The 14,446-nt window shown below is 41.6% G+C and overlaps 1 protein-coding gene and 1 long non-coding RNA gene across 2 annotated transcripts in view; one reads left to right on the top strand and one right to left on the bottom strand.

Moving 5' to 3' along the window:
• POLR3A (RNA polymerase III subunit A) overlaps window positions 1-14,446 on the top strand; it is a 614,347-nt gene that overhangs the window by 137,608 nt on the left and 462,293 nt on the right. The window lies entirely within an intron of this gene.
• On the bottom strand, window positions 7,473-12,556 carry LOC142161459 (uncharacterized). The gene is made up of 2 exons (XR_012693401.1): window positions 11,823-12,556; window positions 7,473-8,694 (listed from the first exon to the last, which is right to left on the bottom strand). It is a non-coding gene; the product is annotated as an uncharacterized LOC142161459 (long non-coding RNA).

Below are 14,446 nucleotides of genomic sequence, written 5' to 3'. Positions count from 1 at the left end.
CTGTCTATGACAACTTCCGTCTGTATAAAACGTAAAATCTACATTTTCTAAGGGGGTGTCAGGTATGTTGGGCCTTGCAGTAAAGGTCTGGTTCAGGTGTTCCATACAGTCATGCGTGTCAGTACTCTTGCCTAACTCATCATCGACCAGGGTCTCCTCACCTCCCACCCTTTGTGTCTCTAGAGACACATATGGAAGATATGTAGCTGGATTTAAGGTGCTACATCGTTTGATGGTGATGTTTGAGGGTGCCATCAGGGCTAGTTCCCACTTTGTGAATCTAGCTGAAGAAACATGTCTGGTTTGGGCTGAATTTAACAGAGCTGATACAGCATGGGGTGTATAGACAGTTGAATTATGTCCTAATACTACGTCCTCGATCTTACTTACCAGAAGAGCAGTTGCTGCTACACTTCTGAGACATGTTGGGAGTGATCTTGCCACATTGTCCAATTGTGCACTGTAGTATTCTACCGGTCTGCTAGCGTCACCATGTTTGTGTGCGAGGACACCTGCTGCACAACCATCAGCTTCCGTATAGTATAGCTCAAAAGGCTTTTCATAATCATGTATTCCCAATGCAGGTGCTCTAGTCAGACTATCTTTAAGATTAAAGAACGCTTGCTCTGACTCTTCTGTGTGTACAACACATTCTGGTTTTGACGAAGAGACTAGCTCCTGCAATGGTAATGCCAGAATAGAAAAACCTGGGATACAGGATCTACAGTATCCACACATCCCCAGGAAGGTACGAATCTGCTTCTGGCTCTGCGGCAGAGTCATGTGTTGTATAGCCTCAATCCTGTCGGTTGTCAGGTGTCTTAGCCCCTTAGTGAGGCAGTGTCCTAAGTATTTGACCTTAGTCTGACATGGCTGTAATTTGTCCTTTGCCACCTTGTGCCCTGTTTGTGAGAGATGGAGCAACAACAATTTAGTATCGTGTAAACATGACATCAAAGAATAAGAGCACAGCAACAAATCATCCACATATTGAATTAGAACAGACCCATTGTGGGGTTGAAAGGATTGCAAACAGTCATGTAAGGCTTGGGAGAAAATATTGGGGCTGTCAATGAACCCCTGGGGAAGTCTGGTCCATGTGTATTGCACTCCCCGGTAGGAGAATGCAAAAAGGTATTGGCAGTCAGGGTGAAGAGGGACTGAGAAGAAAGCAGAACATAGATCAATGACAGTAAAGTGACTAGCAGACGGTGGAATCTGCATGAGGATGACAGCTGGATTCGGCACTACGGGGAATTGGCTCTCAACAACTTTATTAATTCCCCTTAAGTCCTGGACTAATCTATAGCCCCTACCCCCACTCTTCTTCACAGGAAAGATGGGACTATTTGCTGTACTGGCTGTAGAAATTAAAATCCCTTGTTGTAACAGCCTCTCAATAACAGGATATACCCCTAGTTCCACCTCCGGTTTTAATAGATACTGTGGGATTTTTGTAGCTATCCTACCACTTTTTAGATTGACCATGACAGGGGCTACGTTTGCCATCAGTCCAGTGTCCTGTCCATCTCTGGTCCATAGTGAACCTGGTATTTTCAGCAACATCCCCTTTACTTGAGATGGACTGTGTTCTATAACAGTAGAGTGTAACATTAAACTTTGAGGGGTGTCCAATATGTCCTGTACCTCATGAGCGACCTTCTCGGGTATATCTAGGAACACACCATCTGAAGTACAGTATATGACACATCCCATTTTACATAGCAAGTCTCTCCCTAGCAAGTTAGTAGGAGCCGCTGCAGCCAAGAGAAACGAATGCTTAGTATGCAGAGGCCCGATAGTAACTTCAGCGGGTTTAGTTAGAGGATAATGTAACACTCTTCCTGTTACCCCAATGGCTGGAATAGTTTTACTGGTCACCTGTAGATTAAAAGGAGAGGTTATCACAGATCTGGCCGCCCCTGTATCTACAAGAAAAGTTTGTTTCCTACCAGCTATGTCAACTATCATTGTTGGTTCTTCTCTCTGACTCTCAGTTAACCTCACTAGCTGTAGACTACAGGTATGACCTGACCCCTAGCGCTGACTATTGCTTTCCCGCGCAGCATTTGCTGCTGTAATATGCGCGGGTAGATGTAAGTCTTCTAATCCATGTGAATTCCTCCTTGGAGGATATCTACGTGACCCACCCCTCTGTGCATTGAATCTTTCCTTTTTACAATGTCTCATGTAATGTCCTTCCTCATTACAGTTGAAACACCTGATCACTTTAGGTTTCTTGTTATATGGGTTGTATGCTGGTGGTCGTGTATGCATCCCCTCTAGAGCCTGTATACTTACCGTCATTAACCTATCACTTTTCTCTTCCTTTTTTCTAAAAAGGTTTTTGTCATGCTCCACAGCAGACTCCCTAAGAGAATCTACTGTGATGCCTCTCCAACTAGGTAATGTGGTTTGTACTCTCGTCTTTAAATTTTCTCTAAGGCCATCCATTAATACTCCTACAGCTACCTCTATGTGATATGTGGGTCCTCACCTATGTTGGATATCCCAGTGAACCGTGTTATCGCTGCTATAGCTCTAGCAAAGTAATCTGAGGCTGTTTCACTATCCTTTTGTTTTATGGTGAAAATCTTACTCCAATTTACTACTACTGGAAAATAGATGGCTAAGTGTTTGACAATTTGTTCTATATTTTCTTGGTTAATCTCATCAGTCAAGGTGTCATCTTCATCCAACAAACATTCTTTAATAAATTTTTGTATGTCAGTATGTGGAGGAAGACACACCCTCAACACTACACGCCAATCCTTATTGGTTGGTTCGTGTGCATTTCCTAAGTCTTTAACAAATTTCTGACACTTTGCCAACTCTTTTCTAGGATCTGGGAATTTAGTCATAATGGAACGTAATTCTGATCTAGTTCAGGGACAATGCATGGTAACATTATTTAAAGGAACTACACCATCTTTATCTGCCTTCCCATTGGGAACTGATATTGTGCGGACTGGGTACACACCCACTGGTTCACTGTCTTCAGGAGACACCACAGGATTTGCTGTATCAATACTTAGAACGCTATCACTCCTAGTGATCACACTACTCTCACCTATCTCAGCCATTGCTCCTTTCCCATACTTACGCTGAACCTCTAGCATATTAACAGCATGAGCAATGGCTGAAATCACAGTGGGTTCATCTTCCTCTTCTGATACACTGGTTTTGAACTGGCTTAAGACAGGATATAACTTGGCAATTTCTCTTTTTTTAGTTTTAATAATGGCTGTACTTACCGCTCCCACCACATAAGGTGGCGGGGGCGCGCTTGCGCTGAGTTCGCTACGCTTCTCAACTGCTACTTCCGCCGTGCGCGCACTTTTAGCCACGCCTACTTCCGCTCTGCATTCGCTGCTCTGCCACATGTTACCTTCCATTTGCCACAATTTTAAACAATCATTATGTCTATTTCTCTTTTTCGTTGACTTAATCAACCATACTTTATCTTTTACAGTATTTAGTACCTCTGCATTAAAACTCCCTATTGTTGGGAAAGGCCTATCACAAACTTTGGTCATCTTGACCCACGTGTCGCAATACGCAGTTGCGTATGCACCATATTTCTTACACATGAGAAATCTCGCTGAACCAATAGGCCCTTCCTTAGGCAGTACACTGGCCATCTCTAGCGTATGCTTAGCACCCATGTTGAACAATACCTTCTACACGGAACACAGACACACCGCAATGCTCTGTGCCTTCCGGCCAACAATACCCTTTTATGTGGAACACAGACACACCGCAATGCTCTGTTCTTTCCACCCAACCATTTCAACCCTGTTGCTACAATCACCGCTAGAGATCTCTAATGCCCGGTGGACGTATTTCCATTAGCCGCGTCCACTCACTTCTTTCTCGCACCAGGCGAGGACCCCTAATACAGAAATATCACTGTGGGCCCCAAGGGCTATCAGCTCCTCGATACCCTGGCTCACCACAAAATCTGCTGAGTTAATTATTGCTGGGAGCGCAAGTTGATAAAATCAACCTGCCTTTCCAGTATAATTCCTCCTTCACCAATTCGCACTGATGGTTATCGTGCGGTTAGATCGCACAGCCTACCAATACTAATTATTATCAAACCTTGCGATCTTTTGGAAGCGCTTTGCGAAAACCACGTTTTCGCATTCGGTATACCTGCCCTGTATACCGTCCTTCAGTTGGGCAACCCGCCTTGTCAGACAGCAACTGAGCGCAATGAATAGTAAACAGTGTATCTACGTTACAAAATCACACACTATACACCTTTTCTGCGCAGAAAATTAAAAGTTCCCAACAATAGTAATAATGTCTCAGAGGCTTTCACAAGTAATTATACTATACACATATAATACCTATCAAAACGATTGTTTAACCACGTGGCAAATCTACCGGAAGTTTGCGTACGCACATCAGGAAATACACATACGCAAAGCAATGTAATACAGTTAAAACGCACAATGACAAAAAAAGAAACACTTTTCTGTTTTGTCCCTAGGTTCTAGTTAGCGTGCCCTAGACAATGCAAAACGGACATTCGGTTTCACAACACAGAGTAAAATTCAGGTTTTGAACACATTGCGTTCTTACCCGTATATGACGCGTCTCCACCCTTTGTTGAGAAACCGAAATCCGTTGGTCTTGCGTATCATCCGGCAACGAAACCTCCAAAACTCACGAGCCCCCAAATTGTTAAGTGCGTACGGTCACTAACCAATAACGATTGTCGAATCTCGAGTTGTGTTTCCAACGCACAAAGATTTATTCTCTTAAAGTAGCAGTAGATATTCAAGCGAAAACTATAATAAGTACAGCCGTTGCTTATCGCAGGCGCTCTGGATCCAGTGTACAGTCATTCAATCCTGAAGTCTGGGGACAAGATGTCTGAACACTAGATGAGAAGCTGCTGCTTATATGCACACAGGAATACAGTAAACAATGAAGATGGTATAGCTTGCTTCTATTGGTCCAGGTTTCAGGAAGGTCCAAGGGGTTGTCAATCATTTACTAGTTCATCCTAAAGTATCCAAATGAGGGGGTCATCTCTCCAGGGGGTATGCTCTGCTCTTCCCGCCAAGATTCCTTAGTCTTAAGTAGTTCATAATTCCCTATCATTCATAACTTGTGTATGCACTCTGCGATTCCTTCGCAGAGTGAACCGAACAGTAGAAAATGTTAAGAGGTTTATTATGATACCACACATGATTTGATTCCTTCAACCAGTTCCATATATTTCACTAATGTGCATATAACTTATAATAGAAAACATAAATACTACTATATTTCGAGAGAAATGACTATGTGTTGCAACTACCATTAATGTGTACTATTTTACAAGTATGCGTGTTTGTGCGAATGTATGTAAAAGGCTAAATACTGTTGCTGCCACGTGTTGCAGCTGCGTACGCCCTTTTACGCCGTAGCGTGCCCTTGTACGCTGTAGCATACCGTAAGCATTTTTTCAGACAAAGACAATCAAGTTTGCTCGATTTTAATTGAAATGACTTTATCCAATTTGCTGACTTCGACAATGGGATGGAGGTACTGTACCAGTAACTGTCACCCTAATTTTTACCTTTACTCTTTGGGAGCACATCTAATGAAAATATGTTTTAAAAGTTGTTACTTTTTCAAATGTCATTCATGTTGCTTTGTTGACCACAACTAGTAACTGACTAATTTTGGACTGTGGTTCTGTGTTGTGTTCTGCATCTCCTAGTCCTCTTATATATTGTGTATCTGCTATACATTATAGTCCTAGATGTTCCCATAAAACAGGATGGGAAAGAAGAAAATATGGTCAAATAATTCCCACTCTCATAATACCATGATTGTGATTCGGAGAAATCAGCTAGTGCGGGTAAAAGGATGAGCATGAAGGATTACCTGTCTTGACCTGGGAATACACAATTGTTCCAAAATGCCAAGAAGCAGTCCTGTAGACGCAAGAAATCAAGAACAAATGGAGCTGGTCAGAGTTATTCCATGAAATGTGAGCGACATGGCCTGAAGCCAGCATTAAGAGATGAGTTTCAGCTTGTGGTTGGAGCCATACACATGGAAAATGAAAGAAAGTAGCCTCAAACCCAGCTCCCCATTCCCAAATACATAAATAAATATATAAATAAAATAATCCAGATAAACACCGAAATTACAGCAGTGCCTTGAGGCCCAGTATGCACACTGCTTATAGGGACTCATGTTCCACTCAGCAGCCCCTAACTTCGTCAGTGAGTTACCTTCTATGTAAGTTTGGATGTCACTGGAATCTACTGCTGGGACTTTGTCGGTCAGTCAACTCTTTGGTTGTGTTTCTGCCAGGAAGGCACAGATCTCAATGTAGTTGACAAGTTGATCCACATATATTAGCAACAGAGCAAAGCTACTGTCTCTCTTAAGGAACATCAAGGAGTGGAAAGAAAATAAAAAAACAAAGCAAAAGATAAAAGAAACATAGACCAAAAGTCTACCACCTGAGTACAACCGATTAGCTTTGTATCCCAATAATTTAAAACTATCTGGCTATGCTTGTGGCGAAGAGTTCTAAATATCCCTTTGCTGTTTTAGCATTAGTGACCATTTAAAAGGAATCTTTTTTTTCCATATTTATATAGGAAAAACATACTGTATGAAAGAAGACTAGATCTACTCAACTAAGAGGTTACACTCTATTATGTGAAACCTAAAGAGCTAGATATGTTTACAAGCTGGTATAACCATTTATGAGACCAATCAAGATCTATTTTAGTTTTTATAACTGTGTATTATATGTCTGCAATTTTTGTGATTTACATGTTGTTTTCCTAGCCACCAATCTATTAAAGATAAATTAAAAGTTTTCCAAACTTCCCCCAAAAAATATCTCCTGACATCACAAAATTAGTCACTGGTTTCTCAGAGATAAGTATAGAATAGTTGGAATATATAAAGGATCAATTTAGTAAATTGCTGTGTAAATCACTAAATATGTTTTCAACAGTTTCAGACACTCGAGATAAAAAAAAATTATGAATCTACTGAAATTTTCCTAGTCTTAATTTCAATGGTGTTTCCAGTGTATGCTCTATATGTAGAAATATCATTTCTATAAATCAGCCAAATCAAATGATAGGGAAAAGATAAAGTAATAAATAAATAAAAATTCACAGTATGCTCTCTCCAACTCCTTAAACAGTCCAAGCAAATGGTGCTGCCATTATGAAGCTCAGAAAAAGCCCCAACAATGTCATGTCATCATTCTAAGCCCCAGCTCTGTTCCTTTTATAGAGATTGGACTTCACTGCGCATGCGCCAGATCTAGGCATTCTAAAAAGACTAAAGCAAAGGCCTATTATAAGCATGTGTCCCGCCCTTCAAAAACCCCCACAGTTGAAACAGCACTGCGGTGGATATGCAAATCACATTATATGCGCAACTAAACACATAAATAAATCATGACCAATTAAAATAAAAAGGAGAAGAGTTGGCTCAATCAGTAAAAAAAACACATACATTTTTTATTTAAAAGCATCCTATTAAAAAGTAGAAAATTATTATTCCATTAACATAAAGCACACATCATACTCAGGTATTTGAATTAACCACAGATATCTGCAGAGCCATTTGATGTTATTAAGACTCAAACAGTCATTTGGAAACTACTTTGTATAGAAATGTTCTTCTAGGAACTCCTCTCATTTGGAAGATTAGGAAAAAGTATCCCCATAAAATGCTATGTTGATAAATCCGTCCCAATATTTGTTTAAAATGTATTTAAATGTATGAAGTTCCCGCTACTGCTGGGAAGATATAGCCTTCCTCAAGTAGACATGATGGTGACAAGAAGAAATACAAAGATACTCAGGTTTATTTCCCACTTAACCGGAAAAATCCTGTCAAAAATATGGGCTCTCCGTCCGTGGTTTCCGGTAGCCCGGGAAATTCTCAGGAAACAGACTTTGTACTCTGCCTCTTCAGTAAGATCTACTATTCCATGGCCTAATTCTGCAGCCAAATCCAGGGAGGCTAGTTTTGTTGGCATGGAGATTGAGCAAAACCTGCTCAGAACACAGGGAGCATCAGAAGAATTCTTCATTATCGATTACAAGATTTTGAAGAAATTTGTCACTTGGTGTGGCTCTGGATTAAATGCATTCCACACATCTTTGACTTCCTCCATGATGGTTTCAGCAAAGGTCTGGCAGCATCTATTCTTAAGGTACAAGAATCTACATTGAGCACATTCTTAGATACCAAGTTAGCATCACAAAATTTGGTTATTTGATTCCTTCAAGCAGTGAAGAGGATTCGTCCATTCCTCAGGCCTTTCATGCCGCATGGGATCTAAATGTACTGATGGTTGACCTTGGACTGACCTTTGAGCCTCTTCAAAAAGTTTGTTTGAAATGGACATTTTCCTGATAGCAATTACATCTGCCTGCAGAGTTGGTGAGTTGCATGTACAATGGTGCAAGGAGCCTTTTCTCAATACTAATATGGATAAAGTAGTACTCAGAGCTAATCCAGAATTCCTACTTAAGGTAGTGTCTAGTTTCCACATTAAGCAGGAAGTAGTGGTGCCATCTTTTTATCCACATCCAAAAGATGAGAATGAAAGAAAACTGTGTTCACTGGATCTAGTAAGAGTGATCTCCATATATCTGTTATGGACAGAAGGACTCAGGAACACTGAACAGCTTTTCGCGCTTATGGCTGGGCCTAGAAGAGAGTATGCCCCCTCTAAAAACACATCTTTAATTGGATCAGAGATGTTATTAAACAGGTCTACAAGAGTAATCAATACTAGGTGCTAAAGATGCTCAGTGCCCACTCATCTCCAACAGTGGCAACATCTTGGGCACCCAAGGGTCAGGTTGCTGGATGGTCATTTATTCATACTTTCAATAGTCATTACTATCTGGATATCCCAGTTTGGAAGACATGTTCTCAGTTCAGCTTTTAAGTAAGTGCTTAATTTACAGCATATCTGTTATATTTATTATGGGCCCTCCCTATTGTATTGCTTTGGTACATGCAATGTAGTCAGAAGGAGAAAAGAATTGATTTTAATTACTGATAATCCCTTTTTTTCAAGAGACTCCATGAAAGCCTAATTTCCCACTAATGCTTGTAATGCTATATTTTTTAGTCACTCAAAGACATGGGAAGAGGAGGGGCTGCTTTTTTATACCATCTTCGTGTTAGTGTTAGCTGTGGGTGCCACTGCCTAATAATGGCAACGTGCGTCTTGGGGCACTCAGGCAGCAGTAGGCGCCGCCTCGCTCTGAGCTGGTTGCCTAGCAAATCTCATTTATTACAAGTCTCCACATATGTGCAGTAATTAGCTAGGCTCCCTCTTATTGGTGGCCCTACATTTATAAATCATGTCCTGTCTATTACCTGTGCTGGTTCAGGGAAAACAGTAGCTTATCTCACAGGATCAATTTATTACATTTACTAATTAGCTTAGCCCAAATATAAGCTGCTAAGAAATTGTGAGAAGGTGTACTTCTTTAAATTAATGAAATGTATACAAGTGGAGTGTCTGATTCCTGCTGGAGATGCCATAATGCTTCGGGTACTCCCAAACATATTTGGTGGGACTGCACGGTTCTCCGTCCCTTTTGGACTCAGGTCATAGAGTTATCTGCTGAAATACTGGGGGATGAAGTTCCTGACAGCCCTGACTTTTGGCTTCTTAATAAGACCAATACCATAATCTCTCGCTTCAAAAAATCCATCTTAAAGTACCTCATTTCAGCGTTGAAAGCAGTGATACCAACTCATTGGAGAGCACTAGTCCCCCTCCGAACCTCCCCCCCCCATTCATTCCGGACTGGTTTCAACGGTTAGACTTGTATAGGTCAATGGATGAATTAATCCTATCATCAACAGATAAATTCACTGATAATTGTGCAATTTGGTGTCTATGGCTTGACTTTCAGGATTCAGGAAAATATGCTTCCCTAACCAGCCTTGTTCTTTCCTATCCAACCATCAGCTGTCTGAGTTAATTCTCACCAGAGCTGTAACTAGGGTGGTGCGGACGGTGCCGTTGCCCAGGGCGCAAGCCCAAGGGGCCGCAGCAGCCGCCTGCTACCTGGCTCTCTACCTACAGACTTTTAGGTTCCCGGGGAAGGGAAGGATATGTCAACATATATTCAAACAATCAGGGCAGTTCAAACGGCTCAGGAGTGAGCCATAGCATTGGCGTAAGGTAGAGATTTTCTTAACTTTTGCTTTCCCGCAGTGGAACGCATGTGCGTTGCACTGACAGGAAGTTCGGCATTTGCGTTTGCCAATGCTATGGCTCGCTCCTGAGCCATTTGAACTGCCCTGATTGTTTGAATATACGCTGACATCTGCTTCCCTTCCCTGGCTGGGCAATTAGGGTGAGTTATCGATGCAGATAAAAACCTTTAAACAACTTGCAATAAGCGTTTAATTTTTGTATCGGTAATGAATGCTTGTGTCTGAGCAAAAATACCAGTAGGACTGTAACCTCTCTTCCAGACTGATGGGATTGCCAGACGGACTGAATTAAAGCAGGGCAAGGGGGCTGATTACTGGGTAGAGTCGTCCACTGGGTCATTTATACAAATGCTTTGACTATGGGGGGTTTAATTAACAGTGAACTGATTTTTGCAAAATAGGAGAAAAGAAGGGATATTCTTTTACAATTACAGAATTTAAAACACAATATATTTGGTATTAAGGGCTCTATTAGACATAATTTTTATTATATGCTAGGCATATGGGCTGTATTACCTGCTATGTATAAAGCTGTATTATATACAGGGGATGGGTCTGTATTATATACCATTACATTGCAGGAGAATAACATGCCAATCTCTCTCTTCCCTCTCTCTCCCTCTCTTCCCTCTCTTTCTCCTTCCCCCCCAAATGGAAAATATTTCTGTAAGGCAAAGATGTATTCAAATATAAGTGAACAATAAATAATGGACTGCTGTATGCAATTTTGGGGTCTGCAGACATGTAACAGAATTCTTTCAGTAAAGTGCTAGCCACACCCCCACATTAGGTTGGCCACACCCACTTGGCAAATGTCACTCCCACTTAAGAAGGGGGTCGCCGATGCCCTGTCTTGCCCAGGGCACTAAAATGTCTAGTTATGGCACTGATTCTCACCTCCCCTGTTTTCTTTCCTCTTTTTCATAGGAAGCCTCATACCCCCTCTCCCCCAACCCCCCTCTGCTGCTGAGCTCGGCTCCGTTCCTCTTCCCATCTGTCCTCTTTCTTCTTTCTTCTCCTATCTTCTTCTCTCATAACAGATTGTATTTATGATTTCGTATTTTTCTGTAATGTTTCCACATATTTGTCAGTTTGGCTCTCGATATCTATGTATTTGTACCATTTTGTCAATACTGACTTTGAAACCTCAATAAAGAATAACTACATAAAAAAATAAATGTATACAAGTGAATAAAATAATTTGAAAAAAAAAAATACATAGTGATATTAATTGTCTTATCTGCACTTTTCAAATGATTTTATTCACTTGTAGACATTTCATTAATTTAAATTGGCGCTGTGACAGGATGGACTATGCCTATGACAACCTGTCTGTTGTTGCTGGGAACCAGCTGGGCTTACTTTGCCACATTCCCTTTCGCTATCCCAAATGCGCCCTCTTGCCACAGTAGAGGGGCTTACAAATGCTGCCACCACTGGACCAGCATCCTTACCGGCATCGAAAACCGTGTTTCTTCTGGGTAACTGACGCTGCGAGTGTACCCTGTTACTGGTGTACCTGGGCTGGTACTCCTGACCTCATACTATGAATCAGAGTTGCTGTGGATGGATCTCCCCTAGCCTATCACACTTACCAGAGCTGCAGGGTAGCAGGAAGAGCGGTGGTGCCGGAAAAGCTGGGTCCAAACCTCAGAAACAGCCAAGAACGGATTCGATTTTGGGTCTAATCTGTAGGTCACAGGATTTTAAGCATGGAAGATATTTTCAAGCAGGTCTTTGAAGCAAATGATGTTTATTTGTAGTCACACTGATTTGAGGTACCAGTCCTAAGGTCAGATAAAATCAGAAGAACAACTTTTAATACAAAACAGTGCTGTTTTTATACACATTTGAGCACAGCCTCACTGGATAAGCCAGCCCATTTGAGATCTGAGTTATTTTTAGAATCAGGATGCAATTTGTTTATCCAAACATGGATTTACATGCAATTCAAAGCTAACAATATTTACACTTATCTGTGATATCCTATAACTTGCTGTGATTTCCTGCATCACATGCTGTTTACAATGTTCAGAAAGGTTTGAATACTCTGGACAAAAGGCCACACAGTAACGACCTCCGGCTGGGCCTTTGGCCATAGAAGGCATTTGACACTTCATCAAAAAACTTAGTTAGCATTTCCTGCTATCAGACTCCCTCCCCACATATGCCTAATTGGAGATTTCCTCTAGCAACTTTACAAACCCAAACAATGACACTTCCATATAAAACACATCCTAATGAAACAGAATAAGTGCATTTCAAATTATACATTGGTTCCTGCACCTCTGATTGAAATACATTTCTACAATAAATTATTTTAACATGATCCAGCATGAATAAGTTGTTTATCAGTGATCCAGTCACAGGCGCACCTTCTTCTTTTTCACTTATGAGCAGCTAAGAAGCCATTTTAACCATGCAGTTAGAAGGGATGATAAGCAGGAGCGATATATAGAATATTATGAAAAAGTATGAAAAATAGATTACTTTTAATAATAATTTTATTAACCATTTGATCATGGATTTTTCCTTGAATTCTTTTGTCACTTTTTTCTTTCTTTTCACATCTCCAATTCTAATTGATATTCTCTAAAGGACAACACAGTTTGGAATAAGAATGTTAATGAATTGTAATAAAAACTTAATGAATAAACAGTATGGACCCTTAGAGTACTGTCACAAAAGAATATTTTTTTCTTTTTGTGTAAACTGGTGATAGTTCAGTCAGAACCAGTCTGCTGTGTCTACTTTACCTGTATTGTGACCCGGACTGTATATTGTTTCTTTCTCCTGAAATATACATATTGCATATTTTTAAATTCGTTATTATCCTCTGCTTGCTTTAACCTTGGCCTGATTACAAGACTTGCGATTGATCACTGCATGTCAGGAAATCACAGGTGGTGTAGTAAAAATATACAATTTATTACAATACACCGCATATAACGATTGACAGAGCTCAAGCACACTGGATTTAGCAGTAATCAAGAAGTATACAGGTGATAGCACAGGCTTTGAGGTAATGAGTCTTTAAGGCAATGCATAAATATAGCGGAGTTCCTTGATCAATGCAAAGTTCTGCAATGTGAGCAAATGATAATTACTGCAGTCCATGCCTGGGGATGTTGTGTAGAGCTATATGAATAGTGTGCAGATTCAAAGACAAATACCGGGAACCAGAAGAAAAGTGAAAGCAGAGCCAGGAACTACTGATGCAATATCAGAAACACATAGAACAGAGATTCAGGAACGTTATTATTGGCAATGAGTGCAGGACAGGTGAGAGCTTCAATCAGCACCCAGAGGGGAGACATATCTGACACATCTAACTCTCTAAATCTTCTTGCCATCACTGAAACCTGGCTCACTTCTTCTGATACTGCCTCACCTGCCACCCTCTCCTATGGGGGCCTCTCCTTCACCCACTCCACCAGACTGGATGAGCGTCCAGGAGGTGGAGTGGGCCTTCTCCTTTCCCCTAACTGCACTTTTCGGGTCATTCCTACTTTACCTTCCCTCTCCTTCTCTTCCTTTGAAGTAGACTCCATCCGGCTCTTCTCCCCCATCCACCTCCGTGTCTCCGTCATCTACCGTCCCCCTGGCCCCACCTCCCTTTTCCTTGACAACTTCGCTGCATGGCTCCCCCACTACCTTTCTTCTGACCTTCCCTCCATCATACTTGGTGACTTTAATATTCCTATTGACAACTGTTCTGACCCCGCCACCATCAAACTTTTCGCCCTCTCCTCCTCCCTAGGCCTCACTCAGTGGAACTCTTCCCCCACCCACTGCCTTGGTCACTCCCTTGATCTTGTCTTCTCTCATCTCTGTGATCTCTCTGACTTCTCCAACTCTCCCTTCCCACTCTCTGACCACCATCTCCTCTCCTTCACTCTGTCCTCCTCCCCTGCTCCTGTCTCGCCCAAAGCCACCCTCACCAGGCGCAACCTTGACGCTATTGACCCTACCTCTTTCTCCTCCTCTCTTGAAACCCTCCTATCACCCCTTCCCTCCCTGGTCTGTCCTGACCAGGCATTCTTTCTCTACAATCTCTCCTTCACTACTGCCCTGGACGCTGTCGCCCCGGCCTCTACTGTCAACAAACGCTGCATTATTCCCCAGCCCTGGCACTCTAAACTCACCCGCTTCCTCCAAAAGTGCTCTCGCACTGCTGAACGCCTCTGGAGGAAATCTCGTTCCCTGGCCGACTTCCTTC

Source organism: Mixophyes fleayi, chromosome 6, assembly GCF_038048845.1.
Source record: "Mixophyes fleayi isolate aMixFle1 chromosome 6, aMixFle1.hap1, whole genome shotgun sequence".
NCBI lineage: Eukaryota > Metazoa > Chordata > Amphibia > Anura > Limnodynastidae > Mixophyes > Mixophyes fleayi.
This window is presented reverse-complemented; position numbering and strand designations above follow the sequence as displayed.